This window comes from Cryptomeria japonica, chromosome 4 (assembly GCF_030272615.1).
Source record: "Cryptomeria japonica chromosome 4, Sugi_1.0, whole genome shotgun sequence".
Taxonomy (NCBI): domain Eukaryota; kingdom Viridiplantae; phylum Streptophyta; class Pinopsida; order Cupressales; family Cupressaceae; genus Cryptomeria; species Cryptomeria japonica.
Window position 1 is genome coordinate 761555975 of NC_081408.1, and position 17689 is coordinate 761573663.

Consider the following 17689-nt stretch of genomic DNA (forward strand, 5'->3'; position numbering starts at 1 on the left):
CTCCCTCAGTTAGAGTTTGAGCAAAAATCCTAACGGCCACATCCTCATGTTGTACTACCAGTATCCCAGTAGCTACATTAAAGGAATTCAAATGCTCCTCAACCAAAATTTTCTTATCTCCATTAAAATTAGGTAAGACATCCCTTGCCCCTTTTGGAAGAGGATTATGAGCGCGAGAGCAAGAGGCCCGACTGCGACACCGCATGGTTGAGCCATAATGAAAACAGGGTAAATAGTTACCAGGGGAGGGGCTTGGACTCCAGTAACCGTTAGTGCTTGCCAGTGGCTAGAAGAGGAAGGTATAGGAGTGGTTCTGGTAGGAGAAGAAGGTCTACTCTTAGCGTTCCTCTTGGGAGTGAAAGTTGTGAAAAATGATAACCCTTGCAATTCTTCAAAACAATCATCAACAACTCCCTCTCTCCTTTGTGATCTGGTATAAGGACGTGAATCCAGTGTTATTCCCTCTAGGGTCCTTAAACAATTATTTCAACCTCAACAATGTTCTTGAGTTATGGGTTCAATTGCAACAAGCATGCAACTTATTGATCTAGTGAATGTTTTGACGCTCCCCAGCAGAGTCGCCAAAAATCTGTTATGAACAAATTTTTGCCTTTCTTCAAATTAATTAATTTCAAACTCTGTCGCCTTCTTTAAAAGACAAAAGTTCAACTAAATAGCTGGGTAAGTGCAACATATACTACTTCCCTCTGAATTTTTGATAGGTACAACTCCCTCCATTAGTTATTCAAGGAATAATCTAATTAAATTTAATTGGTATTCTTTTAACCTGAAAGCACATAAGGCTACCTACTTCATTCTTAGATGAGAGGCTAATGATTTACACATATTTTAGAGAAAAATTATTCTTCAAAATGCTTCAACATGAGAAATGGAAGTGATCAAAACAAAGTTCAGAACACCAGTTCAACAGTTCATAAAAACATATAAGAGAAAGAAAATCTCTTTTCCAGCACATATCTTTCAAAATCTCACAGGAAGGAGTCTCAGAATAATAATAATATTCAGCATTGGAAAAAGCGATCACTGTCGTTTGATTTGATTAATATATGCAAAGATATATCACCGCACAGATTCAAAACTCAAAGGTTTTCTTTCTCCCCAAAAACACTATGATCGTTTATATATATATATCTTATGCGACAAAGACAAAACAATATATGTATAAATCCTTTCCAATTTCAGATTTTCAAAGTCTGATGACTTCCTTCAACAAAACAACAACTTCCAAAACCAAAAAACTAAGTAAAAACTAACCAAAATCTAACCAAAATCTAACCAAAATCTAACCCCTATTTAGTCTATCTTAATCTAATTTATAGTCTTTAGAACAGAGGAGGTCTCCCTAAAAACTCGACCTCCTCTGAATCAGTTATGAAAACCAACATAGTATATTTGGGATAGATGTCCTGAAGTAATTTGCAAGATCATGAAAAATACATAAAATAAAATAGATCATTATCAACACGTTATGCTCCTTTTCCAACGTCATCTTCTCCTCCGCTTCCTTGGGCATCATGGGCAGCTACAAGTTCCTAGATTATAGATTGGCTTGGGTTCTTCATAGCATTGATTTTTTCCTTTACAGCTTCTTTGTCCCATCTGTGCTTCACCATTTTCTCAGCATGCTTTGGTAACTAATCATTACTGATAAACGTCATGGACTCGATCCGGGCGACTTGTGTTATATCTTCAGGGGTGAAATTGCCTTTAGCTTTAACTTTCTCCATGTATAGCCTAAAAGCCTTTATCGCATCCTGCATGTTCAGTCCACAAATCTCCAGCTTCCAATCGTGGTCCGGATTAACCACTTTGTTGTCGTTAACTAGACTGCATTGAAGATCTTGAACTTCATAAATAGATGTCTTGGCATCGAAAATCACAGATTGAAATGTGAGTACCCGCCACATTATGGTCTTTTTCAATACGAAGAGTTGGCACTCATCGGTTACCAACTTGATTGAATGTTCTGTTAGGAATCTGGTGGCTCCGTACTCTTCTATTTTGGTGAGCATAGGCAAAACATTTTCCCATTTATGTTCCTCTTTTTCCCATGGCAAAATCTGGTTTTGAATTTTTGCAAGGAGGCTCTGCATCTCATCGCATAACTTCTTGGAGCTTGTGATATACTTTTCTCTGTCTTTAATTACTCCTTCAATCCATCTCTCCACAACCTCCACAATGCGTTTATCTCATTGAACCTGACTCATTATCTTTTTATTCTCTGGTGAAGTAGGGTCAAAGTTTTCTGTAGCATGGGATATGGGAAGTGCTCCAAAGCACCCGATGCTATCAATGAATTGAGTAAGAATGTTTATATGCTGATTTAGTTCTCTCTTCTCTCGCCCATCTTTTTCTGACCTGGTGAGCATTTTCTTAGCCGATACCTGGAAGAAATGATTATCTGAATCCCTACTCATGTTCCTGAGCTCCACCTTGGTGATCTCAAATTCCTCTGCACTGACTTCCTTATCTTCATCTTTGGGCTTGTAAGAGGTGATCTCGGCAACCCACTTTCCAATTCCTTCATCATTATCCAGTTGGGCAGTTGTTTTGAACTTCTTTTGCTTGGGGCCTTTCTCTATGTACTTAACTACCATGTCCTGAATTGGGATGGTCATAGGGATGAAACTCCATTTTTTGCTTACTGAAGTGGTTAGCCACTTATGAGTTGCACTTGAACTGGTTGTTCCTCCAATCACCTTAGGGGGTGGTGTCATGGCTATGGTAACCGCATGGGAATCCATGGTGTTGGCAATATCACTGTCAAGATCTTCAATTTCAAATATCTGAGCATCAAGAATTTTATCCTTTGCCTCTGTATCTTTGATCTGATCCAATCTTTTTTGCGTAGCACTTCGTCACTTGGTATGTTGAGGAGTAGAGAAGTCTAGAGCTGGATTGTGCTTGTGCCTAATGTGAGATGGCTTTTTATCCTTACCTGCATGAACAGGCATAGAAGTGAGATTAGAAAAATGCTTTGGTGAACAATGAGTAACCTAAGTATTTTTCACGGAGTTAGACTTGACGCTTAATCTCACTGCTCTCTTCCTGCCAACCCATTCTGTGGTTCTCTCCAAAACCCTTTTTGTTTTTAGTTGTATGTCGTCCTCTTCCTCCACATTCCAATTGATGTAGGATACTTCGGTTTCAACTTGGTCTAAGTATCCGGGTTCAAAAAGATCCAGATAATCTTCTTCAAGCCCATTTATGTCAAGCTTTACCTATAGTGAAATTACTTGCTCCAACACCATCCTCATGTTTTCCCTCTTGAACACCTCGATCTCATCACTACAATCTTACCAGAAGTCCTCTAGATGTGGAATTTGGAGGTACAACATCAGATCGAGACTTCTTGAGAAACCTTTATTGTCAAAGCCTTTTCTTTCGTGATACAATGGAAAATTGAAGTTTTTCAAGTTGGCTCCAATGCTTAAAGCATCCGACATTGAACTGCAAGATAAACTACCCAACTAAATAGGAAAATGATCCTCCCATTTATCCCTGGGTTGAGCCTTCTTAATCATGGTAGCCAACTACCTACAAACCTCTGCCAAAAGAAAACAATCTGAACAAAAATGAGGAAGCTTGAAAGGCTCTTGATCAAAACCGCCTACTCTTATGTAGCAAAAGCGAGGGAACTAGATAAAGAAACTACCAAATCTCTTCACCAATGTCTATGCATCCTCATACATCCTCTTGGTTTTCATGTTCTTTAGTTTGTAACACAAATCTCCTAGGAAGGCATTATGTACCCTCCTAAAGTCTTGCAAAGCATTATCCTTTTGTAACATAGGATAAAAATCATACATAGAGACCTCTCCTTCAGTGAGCTGCCTAGGTATTCCCACTATCTCCTTAACACACGCCAAGCAATATATCAGATATGAGGACATGAATAAATTCTTCTTGAACTATTTGGCCATACTTAGTTGCTTCCTCATGGAATCTCCAATCAGCTCTGCCCAATCAAGGTATTGCTTTCCTTCTAGTACCAGTTGTACATAGCAATAAATCCAGTCATCAAAGCTGTATGCCTTCGCTGAGCCTCTGACTCGGTGCAACAGTAAAATGACATCATGAATGTGGGAAAGCATATGGTTCTTGTTAGGATTCTTGGGCAACCTGGAGCCACCCCTTTGAGGAACCTTCAACCAATATTTTGCTACATTATTCCGGTGCCCGGCTCTATCTGCGTTGAACTCAGTAATTGATTGGGTGGGAGAAAAGTTTGAGAACTAATAATCAGGTAGTTTGAAAACAAAGGAGATAACTTCGCAGTTAATGGCAAGGAGGGTTTCACCATTATCTCTTTTGATGGTCTCGGAAATTGGGTCATACCTAGCAATACACTCTCTAACCAGTTTTGGGCAAGGGATAGTTGGGGGGAAGGTTGCTGCTTCTATGAGACCACTACTCAAAATTTCCACACTGAAGGAACCAACAATTCCCTTGAACACCCTTTCCTTTAAAACTTCAAGATTTTCCCTTTTTAAGTCTGCATCAGTGACTATGGGCTCTGTACATGTGTCAAATTGAAAATGTTCTCGAAGAGGTGTAATGTGGACTTCATAATTCATAAATAACAAGCCTATTTTCTCAACAAATCTTATCATGAGAGAGGAAAAGCAAGTAAAAATCATTGGAGAGGATAGGAAACAAACTCACCTTCACAGTTGAGAGAAATCGGGCGACTACCAGCAAACAAAACTTCTATCCAAGAAAAGTAACTCCGCAACAATGAGGAACAAATTTGTAGAGAATTAATGCCTTCATACCTTATAGCAACAACAGTAATACATACTTATTAAGTGCATTAATTCCAATCATCAATTTAAATGTGCTAAGCTTTTGGATTGGACATCGCACACACGCATTGAATGCATGGCGACATTTTTGGAGTAACCGCCAGTTCCCGAAATGATTACTTGCCTCGAAAACTCAAACACATGATGTCACCCGAGATATAGTTCAATCTTCATCATACTTGGTAATAAGTGCACTATCATGTCTTTTAGCTAATGGGACCCACCTGATTTGAACACGCATGAACAATCTGAACTGACTTCACCAGAGTTCAAGTAGTTCAAGGCGTACACAGCGCCAAGAAAATTCTCTTCTGAAAAGATTAACTCCGTTAGGTGCTGTTGACCTTTTGAACCGTGTTGAACATGTTGAACACTTTCGAACCATTTGAACTAGGTTCTAAGAGTTCACAACCTGGAGAAAGATGATATAACACATCACAGAACGTGACCATTAAAGAGAACCGTTGCAAAACACTTTGAATGAATGTTAGTATAAAAACCTCCTAGACACCTAAGAACCTGCGGAACCTAAATGAATGTTATGAACTTGCTTCAAAAAGGTTCAATGAGTTGACGGGGTTCAAACTGACCATTAAAACTTGGTGTTTCGGATTAAAAGACAATCTACAAATGGATTAAGGTAAGGACTTCAAATAAAAAAATTTAGGGTGATTTACTCTTGTTATGAAGGATGACTGACGAGGTAACATTGGCTCTGACAAGGGATTGTATTTTGTGAAGGAAAATGCAAAGAACCCTAGATCTCTGGTTTCACACAACAAAGATAGGAAAGTGGACAGAGAGAAGACGCACCAAACAGACACAAAACAAAGCACCTAAACTACTATATACATGGACTCCTAATCACAGATTTCACAGTTTGTAGAGCTTGAGGTCCTGCCCATTGTAGGTATAGGGCATAACCATTCCATCGGAATAATTGAGTCTAAAAGCATTTTGTCCCACCACTTCACAGATCTTGAATGGGCCTTTCCACAATTAGTCAAATTTATCGCGAGCACCCTTTGGTTCTTTCCTTTTATCCCATAACAGTACTTCATCTCCTTTAAGGAAACCTCTTGGCCGAGCTCTCATGTCAAAGATCTTCTTCACTCTATTCTGAAGCTCGGTAATTCTATCCACTAACATTTCTCTTTCCTCTTCCAACCTCATCAGATACATAACTCTCTTTTCCAGAGCAGTTTTGAAAAAGGAATCCTCGATTACTATTTGAAGTTTGGTTGCCGATAATTCCAGTGGTAAAGAAATTTTCGCGCCAATCCCATACACAAGCTCAAAAGGTGCCATTCCAATAGCTCTTTTAGGCATAGTTATGTCCATCCATAAGGCTTCATAAACCTTCTTATGCCAGTTTCTAGCATTTTCATGAACCAGCTTCTTCATAATTGCCACCAGGTTCTTGTTGCTCGATTCTGCTAACCCATTTCCTTGCGGGAAATAATTGGAGGAGTGTGAAAGGGTAATTTGATGTTCATAACAGAACATAGTCAATTCTTCAGAGGAGAAGCATGATGCATTGTCTGCGACAATCTTCTGAGGGACCCCAAAACGAACCAAAATGCAATCTTTCATAAAGTTACACACGACTTCTGAGTTCGCCTTTTTAGTGGGAACAACCTCCACCCACTTAGTAAAATAATCCGTTGCCATCACAATGTACATATTCCCAACACTGGAATGAGGATTTATTGGCCCGATGAAATCAATACCCCATTGTTTGAAGGGTTCATCTACTATCACAAGCCTTAAAGGTAGAGCAGCTAAATGTGGTTTCCCAGAAAAGAGTTGGCATTTTTCACATTCCTTAACATAAGCATAGGCATCCCGAAACATACCAGGCCAATAAAAGCAATTCCTTAGAATCTTAAAAGCAGTCATAGAGGATGAGAAATGCCCACCGCAGGCTTCACCATGATAAAATTCCAGGGGCTTTTGCTGTTGAGGCTTATCCGCACACCTTAAATAAGTACCATCCAAACTTTTTTTGTATAGAACATCTTGCCAAATAACATACTTAGCCGCTTTTAACTTGAGATTCCTTTTCTCTTTAGCTGACAAATGACTTGGACAACTGTCGTAAGTCAAATAGTAGGCTACATCAAAAAACCATGTATCTTGCAATCCAATGAACAAGGTCAATGGTGGCTCTTTTTCTGTTTCCATCTTATTTTCTACTATTAATTTGTATAAGCCTTATCCTTTAACCATCTTTGTAGGGAGAATGTCTAGATCGTATTCTTGAATTTTAGTCACCCAAGTAGCTCTTTTATTGAGTCTGACTTCTTGTTGAGTAAAAATGCTTTTCACTGCATAGTTTGGAACAAAAATCACAGAATGAGAATGCAAGATATAATACCGAAATTGTTTTACAACTTTAACCACGACAAAGGCTTGTTTCTCTGAGAGCGAATACTTAAGCACGTGCTTCTTGAGAGGAACACTCATGAATGCTATAGGTGCTTCAGTCCTAGATTCATCTACTTGTAACAATATTCTTAACATTGTATGTTCCGAGGCATAGCAGTATATAATGAAATCCTTTTTGAAGTTCGGGTTGATGAGAGTTGGCGCATTGGCAACTGAACTCTTGATTCTGTCAAAAGCTTCTTTGGCTTCTTCAGTCCATTTGAAAGGGTGCCTTTCACTCAACAAGATGATGATATGCTTGGTAGTTTCTACAAATGCAGGTACAAACCGTCTTAGGAAATTCACCTGGCCAAAGAAAGACCTCACTCCAGTCCAATTTGAAGGTAAGCTGAGATGTTGAATTGCTTTGACTCTCTCAGGATCAACCTTGACACCTTCTTTTGAAATGATATGCCCCAACAATTTGCCTTCAGTTATACAGAAAACTGACTTCTTTGGGTTTAAGGAGATACCATGCTCTTGACAACGTTGCAAAACTACCCTCAGATCTTTGAGATGATTCTTCCTATCTTTAGAAAACACTGTCAAGTCATCTAGGTAAACCATGATAATTCTATCATGAAAATCCTTAAAAAAAGAATCCATGGCCCTTTGGAAAGTTGCTCCGACATTTATCAAACCAAATGGCATACGATTATATGCAAATGTTCCCCATGGAGTGATGAATGTTGTCTTATGCTGTTCATTTTCTTCTCCACACGAGTCTTGAAGTCCTAAAATATGTCAAATATGAGTCTTGAAGTCCTAAAATCTATCAAATACTTCACTCTTATGAATAAGAAAGTAGACCCAAGTGAAGCGAGAGTAGTCATCAATGAAGGTGAGGACATAGCGGGCCTTACTAAATGAAGGTGATGGAAATGGATGTGCTACATCGCTGTGAACAAGTTGAAGAACTTCCAAAGCTCTCCAAGCTTTCCCCTTATCAAACTTCTCCTCGGGATGCTTGCCCATGGAACAACCTGAACATACATCCTCTAAAAAACTGATTCCAGGTAGACCTGGGACCATGTCTTTAGTGCTAAGCTGCTGAAGATAGCAGTAGTTGAGGTGACCAAACCACTCATGGTATAGCTTACTTTCTGAATTTGAATGAGTAAGCAAGACCCTAGAAGGAGAACTTGGTACAAAGTGGGAGAATGAATAAAGCCTTGAGTTGTCATTGACTTGTCCCACTGCTACCAAGGCATCATTATCAAGTTCCTTTACAACAACTGAATCAGGTGTAAAGTCAACCTTTTCCCCATTCCCATAGTGAGTGATTTGGTAGATAGAGAGAAGGTTGGTAGACAAGTTAGGAACATAGAGAACATTCTCAAATGTTCCATCATCCATGTCAACTGAACCTTTCCCTTCAACCTCAACTTGTGTATCATCACCTATGTAAATGTGAGGTACCTTTGATGGCTCTAATGAACAAAACTGCTCCTTTGTAGAACCCATGTGATAAGAGGCACCCGAGTCAAGTATCCACTATTGTGTAAAACCTGTTGTAGCCACAAATGCTTGCCCTTTTCCCTTAGACTGTGAGGAAGAGGAAGGCGTTGAATCCTTCTTTGTGTAGGCAGATGGCAAGTTGATGTTGTTTTTCTTAAGAAGATTTGTCAACTCATCAAATTTCTTGGTGTGGCATCGATGCTCATCATGACCATACTTCTTGCAATATGCACAAGTTGGTTTATCCTTCTTAGTTGGAGTCCGCTTCTTGGAAGAGGATGAAAAATCACCTTGTGATGGAGAGGATGATTGCCCTTTTTCCTGCTAAGGCTTTGACTTAGATTGCTTTTTCTTCTTGTTGGAATCTTTGCCTTGACCTCCTTGATTCCCTTGATTAGCCACCAAAGCCTTGGACTTTGAAGACTTGAGAAGCCCAATGTTCAACAACTTAGATTGTTCCAACATCAACATTTAAAATGCTGCATATTTTGGTGCAAGCTTGTCCAACAAGCTGAATAGAAACTGAGCATCCTTTTTGTCAATTCCACAATCCTTAAGCTTTGCTCTTAGCTCATTTACTTTGGTGACATGATCTTGGATTATATCAAAATTCTTGGGATCCAAGTTGGTGAGATCATTGTCAATCTTGTAACCTCTAATTTCGTCAACTTGACTATACAATTTCTAAAACATATCCCAAGCCTCTTTGATTGTAGTACATTTCTCAATGTGAAAGATGAGGCCATTTGATACATACTTGCGTAAAGTTCCAAGAACCATGCAATTTTAAGTGAGCCATTTTGACTGAGCATTAGGATCAGTCTTAGGATCTGGTGGTGCTGCTATTGTTCCATCTATATAATGTGTGAGACCTTTTTCCATTAATTTACTCCATGCTTTAATTTTCCAAGATGCATAATTATGTGGAGTTAAAGGTGGAAATTTATGAGAACTCATTGCAACAAAAATGAAAGAGCACAAGGAAAGAGAGGCACAATCACACAAGATACCCCCCAAAATTCACTCAATCAAGGAACCCCCCCCCCCCCAAAAAAAAATGATGATTTGACACTTTATACTTAGTGCGTGTACAATGGGCCACTTGCAAAAAATGGCAAAGTGGACTTCTAATTTCAACTTTACAATTGCCTCAATGAGGCCAAAGGAGACTCAAACTAATAATGCAAGAGATCTAAACTAAAATCCAAGAAAATTACAAGTATCAAATAGGCCAAAAAGACCAATATTTGAAAGTACAATATCCACTCAAAATATCTGAAAACTGATCATAGATTATGAAATTAGACAAAAAAAAATGACACCTGAAAAGGAGGTTGTATGAGCCCAAACGAAGCCTTTGAAGTTGCAAAATCAAGGATTGGACAGGTACAATTGAGAGAATCCAAAACTTCTGAAAAACTTGTTCACCAAAATCAGAAAATAACCACACCAGTATGAAATACACAAAAAATTAGCCCAAATAAAAAAAAATGCACCCAAAAAGGAGCAAAATTGAGCAAGTTATGAGTGTCCAAAGTTGACCAAGAAATCCAAACTGCTCAACGGAGAGGGGTCTAAAATTTTCAAAAAATATTGATGTCAGCAAAACACTGTGCTAAATTTGATGACCATATGACCGTCAAAATGGTTGTCGCACCTCTGGACCAGGCTGACTAGGCGCTGACTAGACATTGACTATGTGTGGTTGACTAGGCAAAAAAAAAAGCTAATGTGGCAGCTGATTGGGCATGCGGGTGACATGGCAGGTAGTGGGCCTAGTTGTTGAGGTGGTAGGCGAAGGTGGGCCTAGCTGCTGAGGTGGCTTTCGGGGCTGGAGGGCCGATGGTGGCGGCGGGGCCGATAGATGGTGGTTGTCGGAGGGTCAGCGGTAGAGGTGCCGACGACTACTATCTATCAAAAGGCGGTGTCGGGGCCCGGAGCTGGAGGGGCTGACAGTTGAGTTTCTGCCAGGGCCGGGAAAAAAATGTCGTCGGGAGTGGGTTTGTCGCAGGGGTTGCCAATGGGATTGCACGGATGGCGGGGACCCCTGCAAGACCTGTGAAAAAGATACGGCAAGGGCAAAGGGGGGGGGTTTGCGGACTCCCAAAAAAGATTTTTAATTTTTAATTTTTTTGAAATAAAACCCCCTTTTTTTTCTTCTGAAAATGAAAAAAAAAAGCAGAAATATATATATATATATATATATATATATATATTTTAATCCGGAAATTTCATATCGTACCACCCAAATTGGGCAAAAAAATTCTCCACACCCAACATTCGACTTTCGCCAAAATAGGTTGATTTTATACTCGATTTTTATGGAAATGGCCCCTCGGACGCAATGGTGAAGTCGAAAACACTCTAAGATGCCTCCAAAAGGCACAGTCCCTCAAATCCAAAAATAGAAGTCTTCCAAGATGTCTCCAAAGACCAATCAATGAAACCCCAATAGCTGTGATACCATGTGAGATTTTGCCAAGATCAAGGGCACACTGAAAAGCATAAAGAGAGACAAAAGAATGACAAGAACAAATTGTATTCTCATCAATATACAAATGATCAACTGGATTAACCAATACAATGAATATGAGCATGCTTATATAGGCAAGGCCATATGGATATACGAGCACACAATCATGACATGTGGCTCAATGAGAAACAAGGGTAGGTAAGAAATACTAGGGGTAGGTAGGAGAAACAATATAATATTCCATAAGAGGTGGATGACCCACCAAATGTGGAGTGTAACAGCAAAATAAGATCACAAAAGGTGGAATTTCTCCTACAAGCTATATCCCTATGTGCATACTTCCCTAAGTGTCTCATATCCAAACTACGAAGAGATGCAATATCCTAAGTTAACGTAAGTAAAGTGTAATAATATCCATGATGAATATTTATTTACACCAACAGGTTCCTTACAATAAGCTCTTGTTTATAATGTTTCCATCTATGTGAGCGGGTGATGATGTGATATTCACAGTGTCAAGTATTAACTATCAAGGGTCGTGACAGTAATATGTTGTTTGGCGACAGGATGGAGGCCACGTTCACCTTCCAAACGAAGAAGTAACAAAAAGCTCTATATGGGTCGGTGGAAAATCGAAGACTCGGACTACTGCTCAAATGCCCACCAGAGGAAGTTATAAGTTTAGTGCAGGGGATGCTAGGCTTTTTTTTCCAGCAAGCCACACATCGGTGGAAATGCAATGTGGATATAGCTGCCATGATTTTGGCCTGGGGCCTGGAATTGGGAATCGCCGAGGAGGATATCCGCTAGGTCATGAACTCTCTTTTTGAACAAGAACTAATATCTGGGATGGATTTCGTTCTTGAATGGGCGCACTCAGGATATGGATTTTATTTTAGTGAGTGCTTCGAGAGTCAATTCGCAATGGAAGAGTTGGGGTTTGTGCCTTTTGTTCGCTGGCTGAATATAGTGAACCAGAGACTCTATTTAAGTCATATCAGGGTGGAGTGGAATTCTTTAATGGAAGTGATCAAAACATATCAACATGCGCAGGAGAGGCAGAGGCCATGGTTTTTGAGTTTCATCCTGAGGAAACGACAAAGTGCAAGACAACGACCACCCCAGGTTTGAAGTTTGAGCGTGTAAGGTTTTTTCTCCTACGACTTGAATAGGTGAGGTTTTGCCTACAAGTTTTTGTGTTTCTAGCTCGGTCTCTGATGCAGTTTCCAATCCTCCATGGTGTGAATCATTTATTGCCAATATGAACTCACTGTGTTAGAAGGACAATTTTTGTAGTTATGGATGGTGACCCATGATTTTTTTGTGACCTAAGCCCTTACAGGGGTTTAAGATTCATTCCCTTTTTGTAGTATCTTTTTAATGTATAGGGATAGGGAGATCTCTTTATAGTTTGCATGTAATACTCTGGGTGTAATATAGGCCCCTTTTGAATTGTAATCTTATATTTTTATATATTAATAAAAAAAATCTATATTACCAACCAAAAAAAAAAGTGATTCTCAACCAAGAAGTTCTCAGAGTGGCCATACAAATGTAGGTCATTGATAGACAAGATACCTAAATCATATTTAGAAAAGGGGTTAAATTGAATGTTATTGAGTGAAGCATATGAAGTTAACAAGTCTACTTGGTGGCGCATGTAGAAGCATTTACAAACTTCCATGGAGCTTTTGTGTATATAAATTTTACAAATGTCCAGCCAAGATTACATATGTTTTGCATTCCGAAATAAACATGTATTTACATCGGTGCCTTTGAAGACATTTTGGTTCTATTTACATATAGAACCTCACATGTGATCATCAACAAAAATTGTGCAATGCACATCTTTTCATCCTATCAAATATAAATCAAGGTAACACATGTGAATCTCAACAATCTTTTAGTTGTTTTCTAACATGAGATTTTAGGTTCTATCGCAAACATTGAGAGATAGGTCATTGAGCATAAATTAGATCATCAATTGAGCGAATGTATTTTTTTTTCCAACAAATCTATTTTGCCCATTTCTACTTGACCTCTTATATGGAATAGAAATTACATCTTCCCTCCAAACAATGTGCCTAATTGAAAGGAAGACAAGGAGCATGAATTATTCCTATAGTAATCTAATAATAGTAATGAAAAAAATGATCTAAAATATTTTTCAAGAAATAAACAAGACAATAAATCATTCACCATAACACAATAATGTATCATGAGAAAAAGTCTTTTGTGAAAACACTAGCCTTGAAACTCCAAACCAATATATTAATTGACAACATTATTGATTATAATTAAATCTAAGTTATAAGTCCTCATAATAGACAATGCTAATCCAACTCATATCTAGAGTACAATGAAACAATACCTATAAAGTACACTACGTAAGTTATTCCATCTCAAACACATAATCAATAGTTTTTAATTCCAGTCAGGGGTTTCCCATTCTCTGCAAAGTGTTGGTTGTAGAAATGGTGGGGAAACTATTTGGAATGTTGAAGTGGTTTAACACGCAGAAGGCTTACAGATTCATAACACCTGATGGTGGTGGTGAGGATCTGTTTGTGCACCAGTCGTCTCTTCATGCGGATGGCTTTCACAGCTTGGCTGAAGGTGAATTGGTGGAATTTTCTGTGGAGCAAAGAAATGATGGTTGTACCAAGGTCGTAGATGTTACTGGCCCTAATGGAGCATATGTTCAGGGTAGCAATGACAGTGACGACGACTATGGTGGTGGCGGTGGCCATGGAGGTGGTGGTTATGGTGGCAGTAGACGAGGTGGTGGGGGTTATGGAGGTGGTAATGGTGAGGGTTATGGTGGTGATGGCTATGGAGGTTGGGGTTATGGTAGTGGTGGTGGTGGCTATGGAGGCAAGGGTTCTGACAGTGGAGGTCGCGACGGTCGTGGTGGCGGCGACGGTGGTGCCTATGATAACTGTGGTGACACTGATCATATGGAGAGGGAGTGCCCTTAGCAGCGTGGCGGTGGCGGTGGGGATTGTTACAAGTACGGTGAGCATGGTCACATGGCGCGTGAGTGCACCAGTGGCTGAATGAGAAGCACATGATCACATGGAGGATATATTTTTTGGTGTTTGTGGGCTCTAGTTGTACTCCTCCAATTTCCTCGCAAGCACTCCTATTTTGAAAAGTTTTTGTTTGCTTCCTTCGCTACTGTAAACTGATATATGTTACTCCTGATGCAGAAGGAAGCTTTGCGATGTTTGTTGTTTCCTAGTTTATTTGGACATGTCTATTTTGGATCCAAAATAATAGTACAGATTGACTAACACATGTGTTAGTCACGTATTTTACATCGTCGATTTTACAATAAATGGTTGTGATTGACTAACACGTCGCTATCATACTGTACGAAAGGTCCGTTTTGGAGCCAGAATAGCCGCAGCCGTTTATTTTAGCAATGTATGGGATGACTGGGTTGTACACATGGCCAGAATTTTGAGCACCCTTGAGTTGTGTCCTTTTAGAAAGGGAACATGTTAGCTCCAAGTCAAGGTCGTGGGTATGTGGCAATAAAACTATAATAGTCTTTTGGGGAAAAGTATGTTTTTAATGATGTCTCTAGTTTATCGCTAATAAATTATGATACTGAATGTTTTTGGCAGGAAAAAAAGAAGTTTTTAATTTCAATTTTAATATAATTATATATTTATGAATGGTAGAATTCTATATGGAGTTGGTTGACTCTTTTCTTATTCTTATTTGTTTACACTTGTTTTATACATTTAGTTGTATCTTTAGACATTTTAATCATTTCCTATTGTTTGCTAACATTTGAGGTTGTAAAATCAACCACTACAAGAAGTTGATCTATGATATCCAATTCAAAAATACTTTCATTTAAATTTTAAGGAATGTTATTTATTTGATTGAATATCATTTTTGAAGTAAGTTGATTTGTATTTATGAAAATTTCAAAAAAGTTATATTTTGGATGTCAATAGACTTGCATTCCATTAGGAGATGACCAAATTTAACAAAATTTATATTTATATATATATATATATATATATATATATATATAGTAAAAAATACAATGTGCAATTGATGTCTTCAAGATAGATATTTAACCGATAGGCTATTCTTCTTGAAAATGTCACTGCATTCATCATGTCTCATGCCATTTTTTAACATGTCAGCCAATTTTTTAATTAACGATCAGTTGGATGTTAGGAATTGCATGCAGAAAAATATCAATTATATGCAAATAAATATTAAACACAGAAATAACAACAGCGAAGAGACAATATTTAACATGGTTCACCCAATCTCAGGCTACATCTACCAAACAAAGAGTCCAATATTATGATCCAGTAAATCAAACTAATTACAACCAACAATCTCCTTGTAACTCAATACCGTTGCAAAAAATGCTACAAATTTTTTTATAGAATACCCTAACCCTTAGCCTTTTATCAAGAGTTATGTTGGTTACAAAATTAGGGTTACAACATGTCAGCCAATAGAAAAATAACACCCGAAGCCTTTATAAAATAATAAGTCATTTTTGGCCTCGCGGGGTGCTGGCCCTCGACCTCGCAAGGGGCACAACCCCTTGACCCCATCTTGGGGGCGCTGCCCCAAACCCCCATCAGAAAAATAGGGGGAAACTACGCCGATAGAAGTAGGGAAAATTTAACCACAGAGTTTGACAAGGCTCCATATAGCAACATTGGAGACAAATGCAATTGAACAAAGTTTAATTTAATGAGTGGAATTTGAATGTGCTTTCGATAGAGAAAATATATGAAGGGCTGTTTGTTGTCAAATCATAGAAAGATGCATTGTTGTTTAATACATGAAAAGACTAAGCCAATTTAAAAAATGACTACATTTGTCATATCTTTTGTGATAGTATGACTGTACCAGGCAAGTACTCAAACATGGTGCCACTAATTTAATAGTTTGATTATACCATATCAACTTTAACACATTTACTGCAAAAAAAAATTAAACGCATCTGACATGAACAAGAAGGGTAAATATTGAACAAATATTTTTGAACCCATATGCCACCTACCTTTAGACAAATGGATTTAATGTAGCGACCATCAACTCACCTCCTTTAAGCCTTATGAAAAACATAGAGGCCAAAGAAAAACCACATTTTCCAGGAGGTTTGAATTGTACTTACAGTCGGATATGATCTTGGTTGCGAATGTCTTATGTTCACCCAAATAGCTTCAACTGAATTTAGCATTTGTTCATTTAAAATGAAATTATTTTATCTTTGTTTGAGCTATTTAATGATTATCATTATTGAAAATGTGTTTCATACTTGTGGCACATGTGTGTTATCATCTCAACATTTATAGTTTACCAATTAAAATTATTTCATAAGAAAGAAAAAAAAAGGTTATGTTGTTGTTATCTGCATCTATCATAATTTTCCTCACAACAAAGTTGTTATGGACACTTTTATGTCTAAAAATCAATTTCTAAATCTTTATGATAAAACAATATAATTAGATTAAATGTTAGACCATTGAATTGTGACATAGAACATATCTTGCTATTGGGGTAACCATTAGACCTCATTATAGTACAAGTGCTAGTATATGATTGGTATATATATTTATAATATTAATATTTAAATTATCTTATTAATGTACTATTGCAATGAATTTGTTTATTTCCAACTAAATAGTTATTTAAAAAAATGATTTTGGTCAATCATAATCAATTTTAAAAAAAAATAATAATAATTTTATCTCCGTACAATCTAGATGCATATTTTTTAAGTTGATAAATTATTGAATATATTTTTCTTCACACAAATTAGCTAATTTATTTTTCCTCTTATACAGGGAATTTTCCGAATGCAACACATCTCGCAGCTTATCTCTGCTATTTTTTTGGAGACTTGCATATTTCTCGGCAACACTCCTCACCACTCCTGATCACCAGGCTTTGTGGTTTCACATGCATAGCGTCTGCCCTCATAACCAGATTTCTATTTTTCTATTTACACTATCTTCGTTATTCAAATGGTATTTCATTCACAAAGCTGATCTTTGGAGGTAATGCAAAATGTCAGGGTTACGCTTTGGTTATTTGTTTCTTGTAATAATATTTGGATAATTATTTGCTAATTTATGTTTGTGCTAGTTATAGATTGTTTTGTCTCATTTGTAGGTTCTGCCCTCACTTTCTACTGGTTCCGTGTTTCTTATTTCTCCATTTTTTAGGGTTTACGATTGGATTTTGTTTCACAGAGAATTATTCGAAAACGACATCATGGTTTATGTTTCTTGTTTCTTAATTTTTTTAGGGTTTAAGATTAATTTTGGTTCTCCAAGTTTGATATACTTGTTTGTAGTCCCTTCAGATAGCACACCCAATTTCATAAAACAGACTCAATTATCAGACTCTCTCTACTTGAAATAAACAATGGTGTAAAACAAATCTTCGTTGAGGTTACTTTCAATGACATTTCATTCTAAAATTGTTATGGCATTTTCTTTCTGTTTTAATAATTTAA

At 37.8% G+C, this 17689-nt stretch overlaps 1 pseudogene; it reads left to right on the forward strand.

Annotated features, from left to right (window-relative positions):
* Positions 1-13658: 13658 nt before the first annotated feature.
* Positions 13659-14240, forward strand: LOC131061644 (glycine-rich protein 2-like; annotated as a pseudogene).
* The last annotated feature ends 3449 nt before the right edge of the window (positions 14241-17689 follow it).